A 27,035-nucleotide genomic window follows, 5' to 3' on the forward strand; every position below is an offset into this window, starting at 1 on the left:
CCAGCAACTTCACAATCCCCTAATTCCTATCAGAAGGCACGGCCATTTCGAACTTTTGAGCTACTGTAGACACAGCCAATATTAATAACTCCAAATTTGGGAATGATACAGCACACAGATGACTAGCTCGAATATGGCTGAAAAGAATCTGGGTATTTTAAGGGGAATAACGAATTCAATGTCAGCCAATAGAGAGAGAAAGGGCATATTGACTGTGACTGTGCACCCTAACCTTTAGGGTAGTATGTTTATAAATAGGAATGGTACAACTGAAATGTGCTTTATGAAAATGTGAGATGTAGCGTATCATTAGAAAATTATAATCCACAGAAAAGACATGGAAAAAGGATCTAAAAAGTTACTTGAGTAAAAGTGTAGAACAAGAAGTCTTGTCGCACCTTCTAGCCTGACAGCTATTTTGGAGCATAAGCTTTCATGGAAAAAGACCCGCTTGATGAGATGCATCTGATGAAGCAGGGCTTTGCCAATGGAAGTTTATGCTCCGAAAATAGTTGTTAGTCTATAAGGTGCCACAATATTTATTGTTGTTCTCAAATGTACAGACCACCACAGCTGCCTCTCTCATACTTGAGGAGAAGTGCAGCTGCTGTGGCTGGGAGGAGGCACTCAAGTAAAAGTAATGTGCCTGGAAAACTAGTTGAGAAACGAACACACACGTAAACACTATATCTAGCTTGCAGTCAAGGGCTATGGCTACACTCTTCCAAACCTTCGATATGGCCATGCAAATACATATTCAGGGCCTCATTAGAATGGCGGCTGCCACAGCACTTCAATATTGATGTGGGTTGCCACTGTGTGGCTCGTCCAGACCGGGCTTCTTTTTAAAGGACCACCCCCCCACCAACTTCACAATCCCCTTATTCCTATCAGAAGGCAGGGCCATTTCGAATTTTTGAGCTACTGTAGACACAGCCAATATTAATAACTCCAAATTTGGGAATGATACAGCACACAGATGACTAGCTCGAATATGGCTGAAAAGAATCTGGGTATTTTAAGGGGAATAACGAATTCAATGTCAGCCAATAGAGAGAGAAAGGGCATATTGACTGTGACTGTGCACCCTAACCTTTAGGGTAGTATGTTTTTAAATAGGAATGGTACAACTGAAATGTGCTTTATGAAAATGTGAGATGTAACGTATCATTAGAAAATTATAATCCACAGAAAAGACATGGAAAAAGGATCCAAAACGTTACTTGAGTAAAAGTGTAGAACAAGAAGTTTTGTCGCACCTTCTAGCCTGACAACTATTTTGGAGCATAAGCTTTCATGGGAAAAGACCCGCTTAATGAGATGCATCTGATGAAGCAGGGCTTTGCCAATGGAAGTTTATGCTCCGAAAATAGCTGTTAGTCTATAAGGTGCCACAAAACTTCTTGTTGTTCTCAAATGTACAGACCAACACAGCTGCCTCTCTGATACTTGAGTAGAACTGCAGCTGCTGTGGGTGGGAGGAGGCACTCAAGTAAAAGTAATGTGCTTGGAAAACTAGTTGAGAAACGAACACACACGTAAACACTACATCTAGCTTGTAGTCAAGGGCTATGGCTACACTCTTCCAAACCTTCGACATGGCCATGCAAATACATATTCAGCGCCTCATTAGAATGGCGGCGGCCACAGCACTTCAATATTGATGTGGGTTGCCACTGTGTGGCTCGTCCAGACCGGGCTTCTTTTCAAAGGACCCCCCCAGCAACTTCACAATCCCCTAATTCCTATCAGAAGGCACGGCCATTTCGAACTTTTGAGCTACTGTAGACACAGCCAATATTAATAACTCCAAATTTGGGAATGATACAGCACACAGATGACTAGCTCGAATATGGCTGAAAAGAATCTGGGTATTTTAAGGGGAATAACGAATTCAATGTCAGCCAATAGAGAGAGAAAGGGCATATTGACTGTGACTGTGCACCCTAACCTTTAGGGTAGTATGTTTATAAATAGGAATGGTACAACTGAAATGTGCTTTAAGAAAATGTGAGATGTAGCGTATCATTAGAAAATTATAATCCACAGAAAAGACATGGAAAAAGGATCTAAAAAGTTACTTGAGTAAAAGTGTAGAACAAGAAGTCTTGTCGCACCTTCTAGCCTGACAGCTATTTTGGAGCATAAGCTTTCATGGAAAAAGACCCGCTTGATGAGATGCATCTGATGAAGCAGGGCTTTGCCAATGGAAGTTTATGCTCCGAAAATAGTTGTTAGTCTATAAGGTGCCACAATATTTATTGTTGTTCTCAAATGTACAGACCACCACAGCTGCCTCTCTCATACTTGAGGAGAAGTGCAGCTGCTGTGGGTGGGAGGAGGCACTCAAGTAAAAGTAATGTGCCTGGAAAACTAGTTGAGAAAGGAACACACACGTAAACACTATATCTAGCTTGCAGTCAAGGGCTATGGCTACACTCTTCCAAACCTTCGATATGGCCATGCAAATACATATTCAGGGCCTCATTAGAATGGCGGCTGCCACAGCACTTCAATATTGATGTGGGTTGCCACTGTGTGGCTCGTCCAGACCGGGCTTCTTTTTAAAGGACCACCCCCCCACCAACTTCACAATCCCCTTATTCCTATCAGAAGGCAGGGCCATTTCGAATTTTTGAGCTACTGTAGACACAGCCAATATTAATAACTCCAAATTTGGGAATGATACAGCACACAGATGACTAGCTCGAATATGGCTGAAAAGAATCTGGGTATTTTAAGGGGAATAACGAATTCAATGTCAGCCAATAGAGAGAGAAAGGGCATATTGACTGTGACTGTGCACCCTAACCTTTAGGGTAGTATGTTTTTAAATAGGAATGGTACAACTGAAATGTGCTTTATGAAAATGTGAGATGTAACGTATCATTAGAAAATTATAATCCACAGAAAAGACATGGAAAAAGGATCCAAAACGTTACTTGAGTAAAAGTGTAGAACAAGAAGTTTTGTCGCACCTTCTAGCCTGACAACTATTTTGGAGCATAAGCTTTCATGGGAAAAGACCCGCTTAATGAGATGCATCTGATGAAGCAGGGCTTTGCCAATGGAAGTTTATGCTCCGAAAATAGCTGTTAGTCTATAAGGTGCCACAAAACTTCTTGTTGTTCTCAAATGTACAGACCAACACAGCTGCCTCTCTGATACTTGAGTAGAACTGCAGCTGCTGTGGGTGGGAGGAGGCACTCAAGTAAAAGTAATGTGCTTGGAAAACTAGTTGAGAAACGAACACACACGTAAACACTACATCTAGCTTGTAGTCAAGGGCTATGGCTACACTCTTCCAAACCTTCGAAATGGCCATGCAAATACATATTCAGCGCCTCATTAGAATGGCGGCGGCCACAGCACTTCAATATTGATGTGGGTTGCCACTGTGTGGCTCGTCCAGACCGGGCTTCTTTTCAAAGGACCACCCCCCCACCAACTTCACAATCCCCTTATTCCTATCAGAAGGCAGGGCCATTTCGAACTTTTGAGCTACTGTAGACACAGCCAATATTAATAACTCCAAATTTGGGAATGATACAGCACACAGATGACTAGCTCGAATATGGCTGAAAAGAATCTGGGTATTTTAAGGGGAATAACGAATTCAATGTCAGCCAATAGAGAGAGAAAGGGCATATTGACTGTGACTGTGCACCCTAACCTTTAGGGTAGTAAGTTTATAAATAGGAATGGTACAAATGAAATGTGCTTTATGAAAATGTGAGATGTAGCGTATCATTAGAAAATTATAATCCACAGAAAAGACATGGAAAAAGGATCTAAAAAGTTACTTGAGTAAAAGTGTAGAACAAGAAGTCTTGTCGCACCTTCTAGCCTGACAGCTATTTTGGAGCATAAGCTTTCATGGAAAAAGACCCGCTTGATGAGATGCATCTGATGAAGCAGGGCTTTGCCAATGGAAGTTTATGCTCCGAAAATAGTTGTTAGTCTATAAGGTGCCACAATATTTATTGTTGTTCTCAAATGTACAGACCACCACAGCTGCCTCTCTCATACTTGAGGAGAAGTGCAGCTGCTGTGGGTGGGAGGAGGCACTCAAGTAAAAGTAATGTGCCTGGAAAACTAGTTGAGAAACGAACACACACGTAAACACTATATCTAGCTTGTAGTCAAGGGCTATGGCTACACTCTTCCAAACCTTCGATATGGCGATGCAAATACATATTCAGGGCCTCATTAGAATGGCGGCTGCCACAGCACTTCAATATTGATGTGGGTTGCCACTGTGTGGCTCGTCCAGACCGGGCTTCTTTTTAAAGGACCACCCCCCCACCAACTTCACAATCCCCTTATTCCTATCAGAAGGCAGGGCCATTTCGAACTTTTGAGCTACTGTAGACACAGCCAATATTAATAACTCCAAATTTGGGAATGATACAGCACACAGATGACTAGCTCGAATATGGCTGAAAAGAATCTGGGTATTTTAAGGGGAATAACGAATTCAATGTCAGCCAATAGAGAGAGAAAGGGCATATTGACTGTGACTGTGCACCCTAACCTTTAGGGTAGTATGTTTTTAAATAGGAATGGTACAACTGAAATGTGCTTTATGAAAATGTGAGATGTAACGTATCATTAGAAAATTATAATCCACAGAAAAGACATGGAAAAAGGATCCAAAACGTTACTTGAGTAAAAGTGTAGAACAAGAAGTTTTGTCGCACCTTCTAGCCTGACAACTATTTTGGAGCATAAGCTTTCATGGGAAAAGACCCGCTTAATGAGATGCATCTGATGAAGCAGGGCTTTGCCAATGGAAGTTTATGCTCCGAAAATAGCTGTTAGTCTATAAGGTGCCACAAAACTTCTTGTTGTTCTCAAATGTACAGACCAACACAGCTGCCTCTCTGATACTTGAGTAGAACTGCAGCTGCTGTGGGTGGGAGGAGGCACTCAAGTAAAAGTAATGTGCTTGGAAAACTAGTTGAGAAACGAACACACACGTAAACACTACATCTAGCTTGTAGTCAAGGGCTATGGCTACACTCTTCCAAACCTTCGAAATGGCCATGCAAATACATATTCAGCGCCTCATTAGAATGGCGGCGGCCACAGCACTTCAATATTGATGTGGGTTGCCACTGTGTGGCTCGTCCAGACCGGGCTTCTTTTCAAAGGACCCCCCCAGCAACTTCACAATCCCCTAATTCCTATCAGAAGGCACGGCCATTTCGAACTTTTGAGCTACTGTAGACACAGCCAATATTAATAACTCCAAATTTGGGAATGATACAGCACACAGATGACTAGCTCGAATATGGCTGAAAAGAATCTGGGTATTTTAAGGGGAATAACGAATTCAATGTCAGCCAATAGAGAGAGAAAGGGCATATTGACTGTGACTGTGCACCCTAACCTTTAGGGTAGTATGTTTTTAAATAGGAATGGTACAACTGAAATGTGCTTTATGAAAATGTGAGATGTAACGTATCATTAGAAAATTATAATCCACAGAAAAGACATGGAAAAAGGATCCAAAACGTTACTTGAGTAAAAGTGTAGAACAAGAAGTTTTGTCGCACCTTCTAGCCTGACAACTATTTTGGAGCATAAGCTTTCATGGGAAAAGACCCGCTTAATGAGATGCATCTGATGAAGCAGGGCTTTGCCAATGGAAGGTTATGCTCCGAAAATAGCTGTTAGTCTATAAGGTGCCACAATACTTCTTGTTGTTCTCAAATGTACAGACCAACACAGCTGCCTCTCTGATACTTGAGTAGAACTGCAGCTGCTGTGGGTGGGAGGAGGCACTCAAGTAAAAGTAATGTGCTTGGAAAACTAGTTGAGAAACGAACACACACGTAAACACTATATCTAGCTTGTAGTCAAGGGCTATGGCTACACTCTTCCAAACCTTCGACATGGCCATGCAAATACATATTCAGGGCCTCATTAGAATGGCGGCTGCCACAGCACTTCAATATTGATGTGGGTTGCCACTGTGTGGCTCGTCCAGACCGGGCTTCTTTTTAAAGGACCACCCCCCCACCAACTTCACAATCCCCTTATTCCTATCAGAAGGCAGGGCCATTTCGAACTTTTGAGCTACTGTAGACACAGCCAATATTAATAACTCCAAATTTGGGAATGATACAGCACACAGATGACTAGCTCGAATATGGCTGAAAAGAATCTGGGTATTTTAAGGGGAATAACGAATTCAATGTCAGCCAATAGAGAGAGAAAGGGCATATTGACTGTGACTGTGCACCCTAACCTTTAGGGTAGTATGTTTTTAAATAGGAATGGTACAACTGAAATGTGCTTTATGAAAATGTGAGATGTAACGTATCATTAGAAAATTATAATCCACAGAAAAGACATGGAAAAAGGATCCAAAACGTTACTTGAGTAAAAGTGTAGAACAAGAAGTTTTGTCGCACCTTCTAGCCTGACAACTATTTTGGAGCATAAGCTTTCATGGAAAAAGACCCGCTTGATGAGATGCATCTGATGAAGCAGGGCTTTGCCAATGGAAGTTTATGCTCCGAAAATAGTTGTTAGTCTATAAGGTGCCACAATATTTATTGTTGTTCTCAAATGTACAGACCACCACAGCTGCCTCTCTCATACTTGAGGAGAAGTGCAGCTGCTGTGGGTGGGAGGAGGCACTCAAGTAAAAGTAATGTGCCTGGAAAACTAGTTGAGAAACGAACACACACGTAAACACTATATCTAGCTTGTAGTCAAGGGCTATGGCTACACTCTTCCAAACCTTCGAGATGGCCATGCAAATACATATTCAGGGCCTCATTAGAATGGCGGCTGCCACAGCACTTCAATATTGATGTGGGTTGCCACTGTGTGGCTCGTCCAGACCGGGCTTCTTTTTAAAGGACCACCCCCCCACCAACTTCACAATCCCCTTATTCCTATCAGAAGGCAGGGCCATTTCGAACTTTTGAGCTACTGTAGACACAGCCAATATTAATAACTCCAAATTTGGGAATGATACAGCACACAGATGACTAGCTCGAATATGGCTGAAAAGAATCTGGGTATTTTAAGGGGAATAACGAATTCAATGTCAGCCAATAGAGAGAGAAAGGGCATACTGACTGTGACTGTGCACCCTAACCTTTAGGGTAGTATGTTTATAAATAGGAATGGTACAACTGAAATGTGCTTTATGAAAATGTGAGATGTAGCGTATCATTAGAAAATTATAATCCACAGAAAAGACATGGAAAAAGGATCTAAAAAGTTACTTGAGTAAAAGTGTAGAACAAGAAGTCTTGTCGCACCTTCTAGCCTGACAGCTATTTTGGAGCATAAGCTTTCATGGAAAAAGACCCGCTTGATGAGATGCATCTGATGAAGCAGGGCTTTCCCAATGGAAGTTTATGCTCCGAAAATAGTTGTTAGTCTATAAGGTGCCACAATATTTATTGTTGTTCTCAAATGTACAGACCACCACAGCTGCCTCTCCCATACTTGAGGAGAAGTGCAGCTGCTGTGGGTGGGAGGAGGCACTCAAGTAAAAGTAATGTGCCTGGAAAACTAGTTGAGAAACGAACACACACGTAAACACTATATCTAGCTTGTAGTCAAGGGCTATGGCTACACTCTTCCAAACCTTCGATATGGCCATGCAAATACATATTCAGGGCCTCATTAGAATGGCGGCTGCCACAGCACTTCAATATTGATGTGGGTTGCCACTGTGTGGCTCGTCCAGACCGGGCTTCTTTTTAAAGGACCACCCCCCCACCAACTTCACAATCCCCTTATTCCTATCAGAAGGCAGGGCCATTTCGAACTTTTGAGCTACTGTAGACACAGCCAATATTAATAACTCCAAATTTGGGAATGATACAGCACACAGATGACTAGCTCGAATATGGCTGAAAAGAATCTGGGTATTTTAAGGGGAATAACGAATTCAATGTCAGCCAATAGAGAGAGAAAGGGCATATTGACTGTGACTGTGCACCCTAACCTTTAGGGTAGTATGTTTTTAAATAGGAATGGTACAACTGAAATGTGCTTTATGAAAATGTGAGATGTAACGTATCATTAGAAAATTATAATCCACAGAAAAGACATGGAAAAAGGATCCAAAACGTTACTTGAGTAAAAGTGTAGAACAAGAAGTTTTGTCGCACCTTCTAGCCTGACAACTATTTTGGAGCATAAGCTTTCATGGGAAAAGACCCGCTTAATGAGATGCATCTGATGAAGCAGGGCTTTGCCAATGGAAGGTTATGCTCCGAAAATAGCTGTTAGTCTATAAGGTGCCACAATACTTCTTGTTGTTCTCAAATGTACAGACCAACACAGCTGCCTCTCTGATACTTGAGTAGAACTGCAGCTGCTGTGGGTGGGAGGAGGCACTCAAGTAAAAGTAATGTGCTTGGAAAACTAGTTGAGAAACGAACACACACGTAAACACTATATCTAGCTTGTAGTCAAGGGCTATGGCTACACTCTTCCAAACCTTCGACATGGCCATGCAAATACATATTCAGGGCCTCATTAGAATGGCGGCTGCCACAGCACTTCAATATTGATGTGGGTTGCCACTGTGTGGCTCGTCCAGACCGGGCTTCTTTTTAAAGGACCACCCCCCCACCAACTTCACAATCCCCTTATTCCTATCAGAAGGCAGGGCCATTTCGAACTTTTGAGCTACTGTAGACACAGCCAATATTAATAACTCCAAATTTGGGAATGATACAGCACACAGATGACTAGCTCGAATATGGCTGAAAAGAATCTGGGTATTTTAAGGGGAATAACGAATTCAATGTCAGCCAATAGAGAGAGAAAGGGCATATTGACTGTGACTGTGCACCCTAACCTTTAGGGTAGTATGTTTTTAAATAGGAATGGTACAACTGAAATGTGCTTTATGAAAATGTGAGATGTAACGTATCATTAGAAAATTATAATCCACAGAAAAGACATGGAAAAAGGATCCAAAACGTTACTTGAGTAAAAGTGTAGAACAAGAAGTTTTGTCGCACCTTCTAGCCTGACAACTATTTTGGAGCATAAGCTTTCATGGAAAAAGACCCGCTTGATGAGATGCATCTGATGAAGCAGGGCTTTCCCAATGGAAGTTTATGCTCCGAAAATAGTTGTTAGTCTATAAGGTGCCACAATATTTATTGTTGTTCTCAAATGTACAGACCACCACAGCTGCCTCTCTCATACTTGAGGAGAAGTGCAGCTGCTGTGGGTGGGAGGAGGCACTCAAGTAAAAGTAATGTGCCTGGAAAACTAGTTGAGAAACGAACACACACGTAAACACTATATCTAGCTTGTAGTCAAGGGCTATGGCTACACTCTTCCAAACCTTCGATATGGCCATGCAAATACATATTCAGGGCCTCATTAGAATGGCGGCTGCCACAGCACTTCAATATTGATGTGGGTTGCCACTGTGTGGCTCGTCCAGACCGGGCTTCTTTTTAAAGGACCACCCCCCCACCAACTTCACAATCCCCTTATTCCTATCAGAAGGCAGGGCCATTTCGAACTTTTGAGCTACTGTAGACACAGCCAATATTAATAACTCCAAATTTGGGAATGATACAGCACACAGATGACTAGCTCGAATATGGCTGAAAAGAATCTGGGTATTTTAAGGGGAATAACGAATTCAATGTCAGCCAATAGAGAGAGAAAGGGCATACTGACTGTGACTGTGCACCCTAACCTTTAGGGTAGTATGTTTATAAATAGGAATGGTACAACTGAAATGTGCTTTATGAAAATGTGAGATGTAGCGTATCATTAGAAAATTATAATCCACAGAAAAGACATGGAAAAAGGATCTAAAAAGTTACTTGAGTAAAAGTGTAGAACAAGAAGTCTTGTCGCACCTTCTAGCCTGACAGCTATTTTGGAGCATAAGCTTTCATGGAAAAAGACCCGCTTGATGAGATGCATCTGATGAAGCAGGGCTTTCCCAATGGAAGTTTATGCTCCGAAAATAGTTGTTAGTCTATAAGGTGCCACAATATTTATTGTTGTTCTCAAATGTACAGACCACCACAGCTGCCTCTCCCATACTTGAGGAGAAGTGCAGCTGCTGTGGGTGGGAGGAGGCACTCAAGTAAAAGTAATGTGCCTGGAAAACTAGTTGAGAAACGAACACACACGTAAACACTATATCTAGCTTGTAGTCAAGGGCTATGGCTACACTCTTCCAAACCTTCGATATGGCCATGCAAATACATATTCAGGGCCTCATTAGAATGGCGGCTGCCACAGCACTTCAATATTGATGTGGGTTGCCACTGTGTGGCTCGTCCAGACCGGGCTTCTTTTTAAAGGACCACCCCCCCACCAACTTCACAATCCCCTTATTCCTATCAGAAGGCAGGGCCATTTCGAACTTTTGAGCTACTGTAGACACAGCCAATATTAATAACTCCAAATTTGGGAATGATACAGCACACAGATGACTAGCTCGAATATGGCTGAAAAGAATCTGGGTATTTTAAGGGGAATAACGAATTCAATGTCAGCCAATAGAGAGAGAAAGGGCATATTGACTGTGACTGTGCACCCTAACCTTTAGGGTAGTATGTTTTTAAATAGGAATGGTACAACTGAAATGTGCTTTATGAAAATGTGAGATGTAACGTATCATTAGAAAATTATAATCCACAGAAAAGACATGGAAAAAGGATCCAAAACGTTACTTGAGTAAAAGTGTAGAACAAGAAGTTTTGTCGCACCTTCTAGCCTGACAACTATTTTGGAGCATAAGCTTTCATGGGAAAAGACCCGCTTAATGAGATGCATCTGATGAAGCAGGGCTTTGCCAATGGAAGTTTATGCTCCGAAAATAGCTGTTAGTCTATAAGGTGCCACAATACTTCTTGTTGTTCTCAAATGTACAGACCAACACAGCTGCCTCTCTGATACTTGAGTAGAACTGCAGCTGCTGTGGGTGGGAGGAGGCACTCAAGTAAAAGTAATGTGCCTGGAAAACTAGTTGAGAAACGAACACACACGTAAACACTATATCTAGCTTGTAGTCAAGGGCTATGGCTACACTCTTCCAAACCTTCGACATGGCCATGCAAATACATATTCAGGGCCTCATTAGAATGGCGGCTGCCACAGCACTTCAATATTGATGTGGGTTGCCACTGTGTGGCTCGTCCAGACCGGGCTTCTTTTTAAAGGACCACCCCCCCACCAACTTCACAATCCCCTTATTCCTATCAGAAGGCAGGGCCATTTCGAACTTTTGAGCTACTGTAGACACAGCCAATATTAATAACTCCAAATTTGGGAATGATACAGCACACAGATGACTAGCTCGAATATGGCTGAAAAGAATCTGGGTATTTTAAGGGGAATAACGAATTCAATGTCAGCCAATAGAGAGAGAAAGGGCATATTGACTGTGACTGTGCACCCTAACCTTTAGGGTAGTATGTTTTTAAATAGGAATGGTACAACTGAAATGTGCTTTATGAAAATGTGAGATGTAACGTATCATTAGAAAATTATAATCCACAGAAAAGACATGGAAAAAGGATCCAAAACGTTACTTGAGTAAAAGTGTAGAACAAGAAGTTTTGTTGCACCTTCTAGCCTGACAACTATTTTGGAGCATAAGCTTTCATGGGAAATGACCCGCTTAATGAGATGCATCTGATGAAGCAGGGCTTTGCCAATGGAAGTTTATGCTCCGAAAATAGCTGTTAGTCTATAAGGTGCCACAAAACTTCTTGTTGTTCTCAAATGTACAGACCAACACAGCTGCCTCTCTGATACTTGAGTAGAACTGCAGCTGCTGTGGGTGGGAGGAGGCACTCAAGTAAAAGTAATGTGCTTGGAAAACTAGTTGAGAAACGAACACACACGTAAACACTACATCTAGCTTGTAGTCAAGGGCTATGGCTACACTCTTCCAAACCTTCGACATATCCATGCAAATACATATTCAGCGCCTCATTAGAATGGCGGCGGCCACAGCACTTCAATATTGATGTGGGTTGCCACTGTGTGGCTCGTCCAGACCGGGCTTCTTTTCAAAGGACCCCCCCAGCAACTTCACAATCCCCTAATTCCTATCACAAGGCACGGCCATTTCGAACTTTTGAGCTACTGTAGACACAGCCAATATTAATAACTCCAAATTTGGGAATGATACAGCACACAGATGACTAGCTCGAATATGGCTGAAAAGAATCTGGGTATTTTAAGGGGAATAACGAATTCAATGTCAGCCAATAGAGAGAGAAAGGGCATATTGACTGTGACTGTGCACCCTAACCTTTAGGGTAGTATGTTTTTAAATAGGAATGGTACAACTGAAATGTGCTTTATGAAAATGTGAGATGTAACGTATCATTAGAAAATTATAATCCACAGAAAAGACATGGAAAAAGGATCCAAAACGTTACTTGAGTAAAAGTGTAGAACAAGAAGTTTTGTCGCACCTTCTAGCCTGACAACTATTTTGGAGCATAAGCTTTCATGGAAAAAGACCCGCTTGATGAGATGCATCTGATGAAGCAGGGCTTTGCCAATGGAAGTTTATGCTCCGAAAATAGTTGTTAGTCTATAAGGTGCCACAATATTTATTGTTGTTCTCAAATGTACAGACCACCACAGCTGCCTCTCTCATACTTGAGGAGAAGTGCAGCTGCTGTGGGTGGGAGGAGGCACTCAAGTAAAAGTATTGTGCCTGGAAAACTAGTTGAGAAACGAACACACACGTAAACACTATATCTAGCTTGTAGTCAAGGGCTATGGCTACACTCTTCCAAACCTTCGATATGGCCATGCAAATACATATTCAGGCCTCATTAGAATGGCGGCTGCCACAGCACTTCAATATTGATGTGGGTTGCCACTGTGTGGCTCGTCCAGACCGGGCTTCTTTTTAAAGGACCACCCCCCCACCAACTTCACAATCCCCTTATTCCTATCAGAAGGCAGGGCCATTTCGAACTTTTGAGCTACTGTAGACACAGCCAATATTAATAACTCCAAATTTGGGAATGATACAGCACACAGATGACTAGCTCGAATATGGCTGAAAAGAATCTGGGTATTTTAAGGGGAATAACGAATTCAATGTCAGCCAATAGAGAGAGAAAGGGCATATTGACTGTGACTGTGCACCCTAACCTTTAGGGTAGTATGTTTTTAAATAGGAATGGTACAACTGAAATGTGCTTTATGAAAATGTGAGATGTAACGTATCATTAGAAAATTATAATCCACAGAAAAGACATGGAAAAAGGATCCAAAACGTTACTTGAGTAAAAGTGTAGAACAAGAAGTTTTGTCGCACCTTCTATCCTGACAACTATTTTGGAGCATAAGCTTTCATGGGAAAAGACCCGCTTAATGAGATGCATCTGATGAAGCAGGGCTTTGCCAATGGAAGTTTATGCTCCGAAAATAGCTGTTAGTCTATAAGGTGCCACAATACTTCTTGTTGTTCTCAAATGTACAGACCAACACAGCTGCCTCTCTGATACTTGAGTAGAACTGCAGCTGCTGTGGGTGGGAGGAGGCACTCAAGTAAAAGTAATGTGCTTGGAAAACTAGTTGAGAAACGAACACACACGTAAACACTATATCTAGCTTGTAGTCAAGGGCTATGGCTACACTCTTCCAAACCTTCGAAATGGCTATGCAAATACATATTCAGGGCCTCATTAGAATGGCGGCTGCCACAGCACTTCAATATTGATGTGGGTTGCCACTGTGTGGCTCGTCCAGACCGGGCTTCTTTTTAAAGGACCACCCCCCCACCAACTTCACAATCCCCTTATTCCTATCAGAAGGCAGGGCCATTTCGAACTTTTGAGCTACTGTAGACACAGCCAATATTAATAACTCCAAATTTGGGAATGATACAGCACACAGATGACTAGCTCAAATATGGCTGAAAAGAATCTGGGTATTTTAAGGGGAATAACGAATTCAATGTCAGCCAATAGAGAGAGAAAGGGCATATTGACTGTGACTGTGCACCCTAACCTTTAGGGTAGTATGTTTATAAATAGGAATGGTACAACTGAAATGTGCTTTATGAAAATGTGAGATGTAGCGTATCATTAGAAAATTATAATCCACAGAAAAGACATGGAAAAAGGATCTAAAAAGTTACTTGAGTAAAAGTGTAGAACAAGAAGTCTTGTCGCACCTTCTAGCCTGACAGCTATTTTGGAGCATAAGCTTTCATGGAAAAAGACCCGCTTGATGAGATGCATCTGATGAAGCAGGGCTTTGCCAATGGAAGTTTATGCTCCGAAAATAGTTGTTAGTCTATAAGGTGCCACAATATTTATTGTTGTTCTCAAATGTACAGACCACCACAGCTGCCTCTCTCATACTTGAGGAGAAGTGCAGCTGCTGTGGGTGGGAGGAGGCACTCAAGTAAAAGTAATGTGCCTGGAAAACTAGTTGAGAAACGAACACACACGTAAACACTATATCTAGCTTGTAGTCAAGGGCTATGGCTACACTCTTCCAAACCTTCGATATGGCCATGCAAATACATATTCAGGGCCTCATTAGAATGGCGGCTGCCACAGCACTTCAATATTGATGTGGGTTGCCACTGTGTGGCTCGTGCAGACCGGGCTTCTTTTTAAAGGACCACCCCCCCACCAACTTCACAATCCCCTTATTCCTATCAGAAGGCAGGGCCATTTCGAACTTTTGAGCTACTGTAGACACAGCCAATATTAATAACTCCAAATTTGGGAATGATACAGCACACAGATGACTAGCTCGAATATGGCTGAAAAGAATCTGGGTATTTTAAGGGGAATAACGAATTCAATGTCAGCCAATAGAGAGAGAAAGGGCATATTGACTGTGACTGTGCACCCTAACCTTTAGGGTAGTATGTTTTTAAATAGGAATGGTACAACTGAAATGTGCTTTATGAAAATGTGAGATGTAACGTATCATTAGAAAATTATAATCCACAGAAAAGACATGGAAAAAGGATCCAAAACGTTACTTGAGTAAAAGTGTAGAACAAGAAGTTTTGTCGCACCTTCTAGCCTGACAACTATTTTGGAGCATAAGCTTTCATGGGAAAAGACCCGCTTAATGAGATGCATCTGATGAAGCAGGGCTTTGCCAATGGAAGTTTATGCTCCGAAAATAGCTGTTAGTCTATAAGGTGCCACAAAACTTCTTGTTGTTCTCAAATGTACAGACCAACACAGCTGCCTCTCTGATACTTGAGTAGAACTGCAGCTGCTGTGGGTGGGAGGAGGCACTCAAGTAAAAGTAATGTGCTTGGAAAACTAGTTGAGAAACGAACACACACGTAAACACTACATCTAGCTTGTAGTCAAGGGCTATGGCTACACTCTTCCAAACCTTCGAAATGGCCATGCAAATACATATTCAGCGCCTCATTAGAATGGCGGCGGCCACAGCACTTCAATATTGATGTGGGTTGCCACTGTGTGGCTCGTCCAGACCGGGCTTCTTTTCAAAGGACCCCCCCAGCAACTTCACAATCCCCTAATTCCTATCAGAAGGCACGGCCATTTCGAACTTTTGAGCTACTGTAGACACAGCCAATATTAATAACTCCAAATTTGGGAATGATACAGCACACAGATGACTAGCTCGAATATGGCTGAAAAGAATCTGGGTATTTTAAGGGGAATAACGAATTCAATGTCAGCCAAAAGAGAGAGAAAGGGCATATTGACTGTGACTGTGCACCCTAACCTTTAGGGTAGTATGTTTTTAAATAGGAATGGTACAACTGAAATGTGCTTTATGAAAATGTGAGATGTAACGTATCATTAGAAAATTATAATCCACAGAAAAGACATGGAAAAAGGATCCAAAACGTTACTTGAGTAAAAGTGTAGAACAAGAAGTTTTGTCGCACCTTCTAGCCTGACAACTATTTTGGAGCATAAGCTTTCATGGAAAAAGACCCGCTTGATGAGATGCATCTGATGAAGCAGGGCTTTGCCAATGGAAGTTTATGCTCCGAAAATAGTTGTTAGTCTATAAGGTGCCACAATATTTATTGTTGTTCTCAAATGTACAGACCACCACAGCTGCCTCTCTCATACTTGAGGAGAAGTGCAGCTGCTGTGGGTGGGAGGAGGCACTCAAGTAAAAGTAATGTGCCTGGAAAACTAGTTGAGAAACGAACACACACGTAAACACTATATCTAGCTTGTAGTCAAGGGCTATGGCTACACTCTTCCAAACCTTCGATATGGCCATGCAAATACATATTCAGGCCTCATTAGAATGGCGGCTGCCACAGCACTTCAATATTGATGTGGGTTGCCACTGTGTGGCTCGTCCAGACCGGGCTTCTTTTTAAAGGACCACCCCCCCACCAACTTCACAATCCCCTTATTCCTATCAGAAGGCAGGGCCATTTCGAACTTTTGAGCTACTGTAGACACAGCCAATATTAATAACTCCAAATTTGGGAATGATACAGCACACAGATGACTAGCTCGAATATGGCTGAAAAGAATCTGGGTATTTTAAGGGGAATAACGAATTCAATGTCAGCCAATAGAGAGAGAAAGGGCATATTGACTGTGACTGTGCACCCTAACCTTTAGGGTAGTATGTTTTTAAATAGGAATGGTACAACTGAAATGTGCTTTATGAAAATGTGAGATGTAACGTATCATTAGAAAATTATAATCCACAGAAAAGACATGGAAAAAGGATCCAAAACGTTACTTGAGTAAAAGTGTAGAACAAGAAGTTTTGTCGCACCTTCTATCCTGACAACTATTTTGGAGCATAAGCTTTCATGGGAAAAGACCCGCTTAATGAGATGCATCTGATGAAGCAGGGCTTTGCCAATGGAAGTTTATGCTCCGAAAATAGCTGTTAGTCTATAAGGTGCCACAATACTTCTTGTTGTTCTCAAATGTACAGACCAACACAGCTGCCTCTCTGATACTTGAGTAGAACTGCAGCTGCTGTGGGTGGGAGGAGGCACTCAAGTAAAAGTAATGTGCTTGGAAAACTAGTTGAGAAACGAACACACACGTAAACACTATATCTAGCTTGTAGTCAAGGGCTATGGCTACACTCTTCCAAACCTTCGAAATGGCTATGCAAATACATATTCAGGGCCTCATTAGAATGGCGGCTGCCACAGCACTTCAATATTGATGTGGGTTGCCACTGTGTGGCTCGTCCAGACCGGGCTTCTTTTTAAAGGACCACCCCCCCACCAACTTCACAATCCCCTTATTCCTATCAGAAGGCAGGGCCATTTCGAACTTTTGAGCTACTGTAGACACAGCCAATATTAATAACTCCAAATTTGGGAATGATACAGCACACAGATGACTAGCTCGAATATGGCTGAAAAGAATCTGGGTATTTTAAGGGGAATAACGAATTCAATGTCAGCCAATAGAGAGAGAAAGGGCATATTGACTGTGACTGTGCACCCTAACCTTTAGGGTAGTATGTTTATAAATAGGAATGGTACAACTGAAATGTGCTTTATGAAAATGTGAGATGTAGCGTATCATTAGAAAATTATAATCCACAGAAAAGACATGGAAAAAGGATCTAAAAAGTTACTTGAGTAAAAGTGTAGAACAAGAAGTCTTGTCGCACCTTCTAGCCTGACAGCTATTTTGGAGCATAAGCTTTCATGGAAAAAGACCCGCTTGATGAGATGCATCTGATGAAGCAGGGCTTTGCCAATGGAAGTTTATGCTCCGAAAATAGTTGTTAGTCTATAAGGTGCCACAATATTTATTGTTGTTCTCAAATGTACAGACCACCACAGCTGCCTCTCTCATACTTGAGGAGAAGTGCAGCTGCTGTGGGTGGGAGGAGGCACTCAAGTAAAAGTAATGTGCCTGGAAAACTAGTTGAGAAACGAACACACACGTAAACACTATATCTAGCTTGTAGTCAAGGGCTATGGCTACACTCTTCCAAACCTTCGATATGGCCATGCAAATACATATTCAGGGCCTCATTAGAATGGCGGCTGCCACAGCACTTCAATATTGATGTGGGTTGCCACTGTGTGGCTCGTGCAGACCGGGCTTCTTTTTAAAGGACCACCCCCCCACCAACTTCACAATCCCCTTATTCCTATCAGAAGGCAGGGCCATTTCGAACTTTTGAGCTACTGTAGACACAGCCAATATTAATAACTCCAAATTTGGGAATGATACAGCACACAGATGACTAGCTCGAATATGGCTGAAAAGAATCTGGGTATTTTAAGGGGAATAACGAATTCAATGTCAGCCAATAGAGAGAGAAAGGGCATATTGACTGTGACTGTGCACCCTAACCTTTAGGGTAGTATGTTTTTAAATAGGAATGGTACAACTGAAATGTGCTTTATGAAAATGTGAGATGTAACGTATCATTAGAAAATTATAATCCACAGAAAAGACATGGAAAAAGGATCCAAAACGTTACTTGAGTAAAAGTGTAGAACAAGAAGTTTTGTCGCACCTTCTAGCCTGACAACTATTTTGGAGCATAAGCTTTCATGGGAAAAGACCCGCTTAATGAGATGCATCTGATGAAGCAGGGCTTTGCCAATGGAAGTTTATGCTCCGAAAATAGCTGTTAGTCTATAAGGTGCCACAAAACTTCTTGTTGTTCTCAAATGTACAGACCAACACAGCTGCCTCTCTGATACTTGAGTAGAACTGCAGCTGCTGTGGGTGGGAGGAGGCACTCAAGTAAAAGTAATGTGCTTGGAAAACTAGTTGAGAAACGAACACACACGTAAACACTACATCTAGCTTGTAGTCAAGGGCTATGGCTACACTCTTCCAAACCTTCGAAATGGCCATGCAAATACATATTCAGCGCCTCATTAGAATGGCGGCGGCCACAGCACTTCAATATTGATGTGGGTTGCCACTGTGTGGCTCGTCCAGACCGGGCTTCTTTTCAAAGGACCCCCCCAGCAACTTCACAATCCCCTAATTCCTATCAGAAGGCACGGCCATTTCGAACTTTTGAGCTACTGTAGACACAGCCAATATTAATAACTCCAAATTTGGGAATGATACAGCACACAGATGACTAGCTCGAATATGGCTGAAAAGAATCTGGGTATTTTAAGGGAAATAACGAATTCAATGTCAGCCAAAAGAGAGAGAAAGGGCATATTGACTGTGACTGTGCACCCTAACCTTTAGGGTAGTATGTTTTTAAATAGGAATGGTACAACTGAAATGTGCTTTATGAAAATGTGAGATGTAACGTATCATTAGAAAATTATAATCCACAGAAAAGACATGGAAAAAGGATCCAAAACGTCACTTGAGTAAAAGTGTAGAACAAGAAGTTTTGTCGCACCTTCTAGCCTGACAACTATTTTGGAGCATAAGCTTTCATGGGAAAAGACCCGCTTAATGAGATGCATCTGATGAAGCAGGGCTTTGCCAATGGAAGTTTATGCTCCGAAAATAGCTGTTAGTCTATAAGGTGCCACAATACTTCTTGTTGTTCTCAAATGTACAGACCAACACAGCTGCCTCTCTGATACTTTAGTAGAACTGCAGCTGCTGTGGGTGGGAGGAGGCACTCAAGTAAAAGTAATGTGCTTGGAAAACTAGTTGAGAAACGAACACACACGTAAACACTATATCTAGCTTGTAGTCAAGGGCTATGGCTACACTCTTCCAAACCTTCGACATGGCCATGCAAATACATATTCAGGGCCTCATTAGAATGGCGGCTGCCACAGCACTTCAATATTGATGTGGGTTGCCACTGTGTGGCTCGTCCAGACCGGGCTTCTTTTTAAAGGACCACCCCCCCACCAACTTCACAATCCCCTTATTCCTATCAGAAGGCAGGGCCATTTCGAACTTTTGAGCTACTGTAGACACAGCCAATATGAATAACAACAAATTTGGGAATGATACAGCACACAGATGACTAGCTCGAATATGGCTGAAAAGAATCTGGGTATTTTAAGGGGAATAACGAATTCAATGTCAGCCAATAGAGAGAGAAAGGGCATATTGACTGTGACTGTGCACCCTAACCTTTAGGGTAGTATGTTTATAAATAGGAATGGTACAACTGAAATGTGCTTTATGAAAATGTGAGATGTAGCGTATCATTAGAAAATTATAATCCACAGAAAAGACATGGAAAAAGGATCTAAAAAGTTACTTGAGTAAAAGTGTAGAACAAGAAGTTTTGTCGCACCTTCTAGCCTGACAACTATTTTGGAGCATAAGCTTTCATGGGAAAAGACCCGCTTAATGAGATGCATATGATGAAGCAGGGCTTTGCCAATGGAAGTTTATGCTCCGAAAATAGCTGTTAGTCTATAAGGTGCCACAATATTTTTTGTTGTTCTCAAATGTACAGACCACCACAGCTGCCTCTCTCATACTTGAGTAGAACTGCAGCTGCTGTGGCTGGGAGGAGGCACTCAAGTAAAAGTAATGTGCTTGGAAAACTAGTTGAGAAACGAACACACACGTAAACACTACATCTAGCTTGTAGTCAAGGGCTATGGCTACACTCTTCCAAACCTTCGAAATGGCCATGCAAATACATATTCAGCGCCTCATTAGAATGGCGGCGGCCACAGCACTTCAATATTGATGTGGGTTGCCACTGTGTGGCTCGTCCAGACCGGGCTTCTTTTCAAAGGACCCCCCCAGCAACTTCACAATCCCCTAATTCCTATCAGAAGGCACGGCCATTTCGAACTTTTGAGCTACTGTAGACACAGCCAATATTAATAACTCCAAATTTGGGAATGATACAGCACACAGATGACTAGCTCGAATATGGCTGAAAAGAATCTGGGTATTTTAAGGGGAATAACGAATTCAATGTCAGCCAATAGAGAGAGAAAGGGCATATTGACTGTGACTGTGCACCCTAACCTTTAGGGTAGTATGTTTATAAATAGGAATGGTACAACTGAAATGTGCTTTATGAAAATGTGAGATGTAGCGTATCATTAGAAAATTATAATCCACAGAAAAGACATGGAAAAAGGATCTAAAAAGTTACTTGAGTAAAAGTGTAGAACAAGAAGTCTTGTCGCACCTTCTAGCCTGACAGCTATTTTGGAGCATAAGCTTTCATGGAAAAAGACCCGCTTGATGAGATGCATCTGATGAAGCAGGGCTTTGCCAATGGAAGTTTATGCTCCGAAAATAGTTGTTAGTCTATAAGGTGCCACAATATTTATTGTTGTTCTCAAATGTACAGACCACCACAGCTGCCTCTCTCATACTTGAGGAGAAGTGCAGCTGCTGTGGGTGGGAGGAGGCACTCAAGTAAAAGTAATGTGCCTGGAAAACTAGTTGAGAAACGAACACACACGTAAACACTATATCTAGCTTGTAGTCAAGGGCTATGGCTACACTCTTCCAAACCTTCGATATGGCCATGCAAATACATATTCAGGGCCTCATTAGAATGGCGGCTGCCACAGCACTTCAATATTGATGTGGGTTGCCACTGTGTGGCTCGTCCAGACCGGGCTTCTTTTTAAAGGACCACCCCCCCACCAACTTCACAATCCCCTTATTCCTATCAGAAGGCAGGGCCATTTCGAACTTTTGAGCTACTGTAGACACAGCCAATATTAATAACTCCAAATTTGGGAATGATACAGCACACAGATGACTAGCTCGAATATGGCTGAAAAGAATCTGGGTATTTTAAGGGGAATAACGAATTCAATGTCAGCCAATAGAGAGAGAAAGGGCATATTGACTGTGACTGTGCACCCTAACCTTTAGGGTAGTATGTTTTTAAATAGGAATGGTACAACTGAAATGTGCTTTATGAAAATGTGAGATGTAACGTATCATTAGAAAATTATAATCCACAGAAAAGACATGGAAAAAGGATCCAAAACGTTACTTGAGTAAAAGTGTAGAACAAGAAGTTTTGTCGCACCTTCTAGCCTGACAACTATTTTGGAGCATAAGCTTTCATGGGAAAAGACCCGCTTAATGAGATGCATCTGATGAAGCAGGGCTTTGCCAATGGAAGTTTATGCTCCGAAAATAGCTGTTAGTCTATAAGGTGCCACAAAACTTCTTGTTGTTCTCAAATGTACAGACCAACACAGCTGCCTCTCTGATACTTGAGTAGAACTGCAGCTGCTGTGGGTGGGAGGAGGCACTCAAGTAAAAGTAATGTGCTTGGAAAACTAGTTGAGAAACGAACACACACGTAAACACTACATCTAGCTTGTAGTCAAGGGCTATGGCTACACTCTACCAAACCTTCGAAATGGCCATGCAAATATATATTCAGAGCCTCATTAGAATGGCGGCAGCCACAGCACTTCAATATTGATGTGGGTTGCCACTGTGTGGCTCGTCCAGACCGGGCTTCTTTTCAAAGGGCCCCCCCCCCCCCCAGTAACTTCACAATCTCCTTATTCCTATCAGAAGTCAGGGCCATTTCGAAGTTTTGTTCTTCTCTAGATACAGTCAATATTTCTAACTCCAAGTATGGGAATGATACAGCACACAGATGACTAGCTCGAATATGGCTGAAAAGAATCTGGGTATTTTAAGGGGAATAACGAATTCAATGTCAGCCAATAGAGAGAGAAAGGGCATATTGACTGTGACTGTGCACCCTAATCTTTAGGGTAGTATGTTTATAAATAGGAATGGTACAACTGAAATGTGCTTTATGAAAATGTGAGATGTAGCGTATCATTAGAAAATTATAATCCATAGAAAAGACATGGAAAAAGGATCTAAAAAGTTACTTGAGTAAAAGTGTAGAACAAGAAGTCTTGTCGCACCTTCTAGCCTGACAGCTATTTTGGAGCATAAGCTTTCATGGAAAAAGACCCGCTTGATGAGATGCATCTGATGAAGCAGGGCTTTGCCAATGGAAGTTTATGCTCCGAAAATAGCTGTTAGTCTATAAGGTGCCACAATATTTATTGTTGTTCTCAAATGTACAGACCACCACAGCTGCCTCTCTCATACTTGAGGAGAAGTGCAGCTGCTGTGGGTGGGAGGAGGCACTCAAGTAAAAGTAATGTGCCTGGAAAACTAGTTGAGAAACGAACACACACGTAAACACTATATCTAGCTTGTAGTCAAGGGCTATGGCTACACTCTTCCAAACCTTCGACATGGCCATGCAAATACATATTCAGGGCCTCATTAGAATGGCGGCTGCCACAGCACTTCAATATTGATGTGGGTTGCCACTGTGTGGCTCGTCCAGACCGGGCTTCTTTTTAAAGGACCACCCCCCCACCAACTTCACAATCCCCTTATTCCTATCAGAAGGCAGGGCCATTTCGAACTTTTGAGCTACTGTAGACACAGCCAATATTAATAACTCCAAATTTGGGAATGATACAGCACACAGATGACTAGCTCGAATATGGCTGAAAAGAATCTGGGTATTTTAAGGGGAATAACGAATTCAATGTCAGCCAATAGAGAGAGAAAGGGCATATTGACTGTGACTGTGCACCCTAACCTTTAGGGTAGTATGTTTTTAAATAGGAATGGTACAACTGAAATGTGCTTTATGAAAATGTGAGATGTAACGTATCATTAGAAAATTATAATCCACAGAAAAGACATGGAAAAAGGATCCAAAACGTTACTTGAGTAAAAGTGTAGAACAAGAAGTTTTGTCGCACCTTCTAGCCTGACAACTATTTTGGAGCATAAGCTTTCATGGGAAAAGACCCGCTTAATGAGATGCATCTGATGAAGCAGGGCTTTGCCAATGGAAGTTTATGCTCCAAAAATAGCTGTTAGTCTATAAGGTGCCACAAAACTTCTTGTTGTTCTCAAATGTACAGACCAACACAGCTGCCTCTCTGATACTTGAGTAGAACTGCAGCTGCTGTGGGTGGGAGGAGGCACTCAAGTAAAAGTAATGTGCTTGGAAAACTAGTTGAGAAACGAACACACACGTAAACACTATATCTAGCTTGTAGTCAAGGGCTATGGCTACACTCTTCCAAACCTTCGAAATGGCTATGCAAATACATATTCAGGGCCTCATTAGAATGGCGGCTGCCACAGCACTTCAATATTGATGTGGGTTGCCACTGTGTGGCTCGTCCAGACCGGGCTTCTTTTTAAAGGACCACGCCCCCCACCAACTTCACAATCCCCTTATTCCTATCAGAAGGCACGGCCATTTCGAACTTTTGAGCTACTGTAGACACAGCCAATATTAATAACTCCAAATTTGGGAATGATACAGCACACAGATGACTAGCTCGAATATGGCTGAAAAGAATCTGGGTATTTTAAGGGGAATAACGAATTCAATGTCAGCCAATAGAGAGAGAAAGGGCATATTGACTGTGACTGTGCACCCTAACCTTTAGGGTAGTATGTTTTTAAATAGGAATGGTACAACTGAAATGTGCTTTATGAAAATGTGAGATGTAACGTATCATTAGAAAATTATAATCCACAGAAAAGACATGGAAAAAGGATCCAAAACGTTACTTGAGTAAAAGTGTAGAACAAGAAGTTTTGTCGCACCTTCTAGCCTGACAACTATTTTGGAGCATAAGCTTTCATGGGAAAAGACCCGCTTAATGAGATGCATCTGATGAAGCAGGGCTTTGCCAATGGAAGTTTATGCTCCGAAAATAGCTGTTAGTCTATAAGGTGCCACAATACTTCTTGTTGTTCTCAAATGTACAGACCAACACAGCTGCCTCTCTGATACTTGAGTAGAACTGCAGCTGCTGTGGGTGGGAGGAGGCACTCAAGTAAAAGTAATGTGCTTGGAAAACTAGTTGAGAAACGAACACACACGTAAACACTACATCTAGCTTGTAGTCAAGGGCTATGGCTACACTCTTCCAAACCTTCGAAATGGCCATGCAAATATATATTCAGAGCCTCATTAGAATGGCGGCAGCCACAGCACTTCAATATTGATGTGGGTTGCCGCTGTGTGGCTCGTCCAGACCGGGCTTCTTTTTAAAGGACCACCCCCCTACCAACTTCACAATCCCCTTATTCCTATCAGAAGGCAGGGCCATTTCGAACTTTTGAGCTACTGTAGACACAGCCAATATTAATAACTCCAAATTTGGGAATGATACAGCACACAGATGACTAGCTCGAATATGGCTGAAAAGAATCTGGGTATTTTAAGGGGAATAACTAATTCAATGTCAGCCAATAGAGAGAGAAAGGGCATATTGACTGTGACTGTGCACCCTAACCTTTAGGGTAGTATGTTTTTAAATAGGAATGGTACAACTGAAATGTGCTTTATGAAAATGTGAGATGTAACGTATCATTAGAAAATTATAATCCACAGAAAAGACATGGAAAAAGGATCCAAAACGTTACTTGAGTAAAAGTGTAGAACAAGAAGTTTTGTCGCACCTTCTAGCCTGACAACTATTTTGGAGCATAAGCTTTCATGGGAAAAGACCCGCTTAATGAGATGCATCTGATGAAGCAGGGCTTTGCCAATGGAAGTTTATGCTCCGAAAATAGCTGTTAGTCTATAAGGTGCCACAAAACTTCTTGTTGTTCTCAAATGTACAGACCAACACAGCTGCCTCTCTGATACTTGAGTAGAACTGCAGCTGCTGTGGGTGGGAGGAGGCACTCAAGTAAAAGTAATGTGCTTGGAAAACTAGTTGAGAAACGAACACACACGTAAACACTACATCTAGCTTGTAGTCAAGGGCTATGGCTACACTCTTCCAAACCTTCGAAATGGCCATGCAAATATATATTCAGAGCCTCATTAGAATGGCGGCAGCCACAGCACTTCAATATTGATGTGGGTTGCCGCTGTGTGGCTCGTCCAGACCGGGCTTCTTTTCAAAGGCCCCCCCCCCCCCCCCAGCAACTTCACAATCCCCTTATTCCTATCAGAAGGCAGGGCCATTTCGAAGTTTTGTTCTTCTCTAGATACAGTCAATATTTCTAACTCCAAGTATGGGAATGATACAGCACACAGATGACTAGCTCGAATATGGCTGAAAAGAATCTGGGTATTTTAAGGGGAATAACGAATTCAATGTCAGCCAATAGAGAGAGAAAGGGCATATTGACTGTGACTGTGCACCCTAATCTTTAGGGTAGTATGTTTATAAATAGGAATGGTACAACTGAAATGTGCTTTATGAAAATGTGAGATGTAGCGTATCATTAGAAAATTATAATCCATAGAAAAGACATGGAAACAGGATCTAAAAAGTTACTTGAGTAAAAGTGTAGAACAAGAAGTCTTGTCGCACCTTCTAGCCTGACAGCTATTTTGGAGCATAAGCTTTCATGGAAAAAGACCCGCTTGATGAGATGCATCTGATGAAGCAGGGCTTTGCCAATGGAAGTTTATGCTCCGAAAATAGCTGTTAGTCTATAAGGTGCCACAATATTTATTGTTGTTCTCAAATGTACAGACCACCACAGCTGCCTCTCTCATACTTGAGGAGAAGTGCAGCTGCTGTGGGTGGGAGGAGGCACTCAAGTAAAAGTAATGTGCCTGGAAAACTAGTTGAGAAACGAACACACACGTAAACACTATATCTAGCTTGTAGTCAAGGGCTATGGCTACACTCTTCCAAACCTTCGACATGGCCATGCAAATACATATTCAGGGCCTCATTAGAATGGCGGCTGCCACAGCACTTCAATATTGATGTGGGTTGCCACTGTGTGGCTCGTCCAGACCTGGCTTCTTTTTAAAGGACCACCCCCCCCACCAACTTCACAATCCCCTTATTCCTATCAGAAGGCAGGGCCATTTCGAACTTTTGAGCTACTGTAGACACAGCCAATATTAATAACTCCAAATTTGGGAATGATACAGCACACAGATGACTAGCTCGAATATGGCTGAAAAGAATCTGGGTATTTTAAGGGGAATAACGAATTCAATGTCAGCCAATAGAGAGAGAAAGGGCATATTGACTGTGACTGTGCACCCTAACCTTTAGGGTAGTATGTTTTTAAATAGGAATGGTACAACTGAAATGTGCTTTATGAAAATGTGAGATGTAACGTATCATTAGAAAATTATAATCCACAGAAAAGACATGGAAAAAGGATCCA

The sequence above is a fragment of the Carettochelys insculpta genome, chromosome 18 (assembly GCF_033958435.1).
Source record: "Carettochelys insculpta isolate YL-2023 chromosome 18, ASM3395843v1, whole genome shotgun sequence".
Lineage (NCBI taxonomy): Eukaryota > Metazoa > Chordata > Testudines > Carettochelyidae > Carettochelys > Carettochelys insculpta.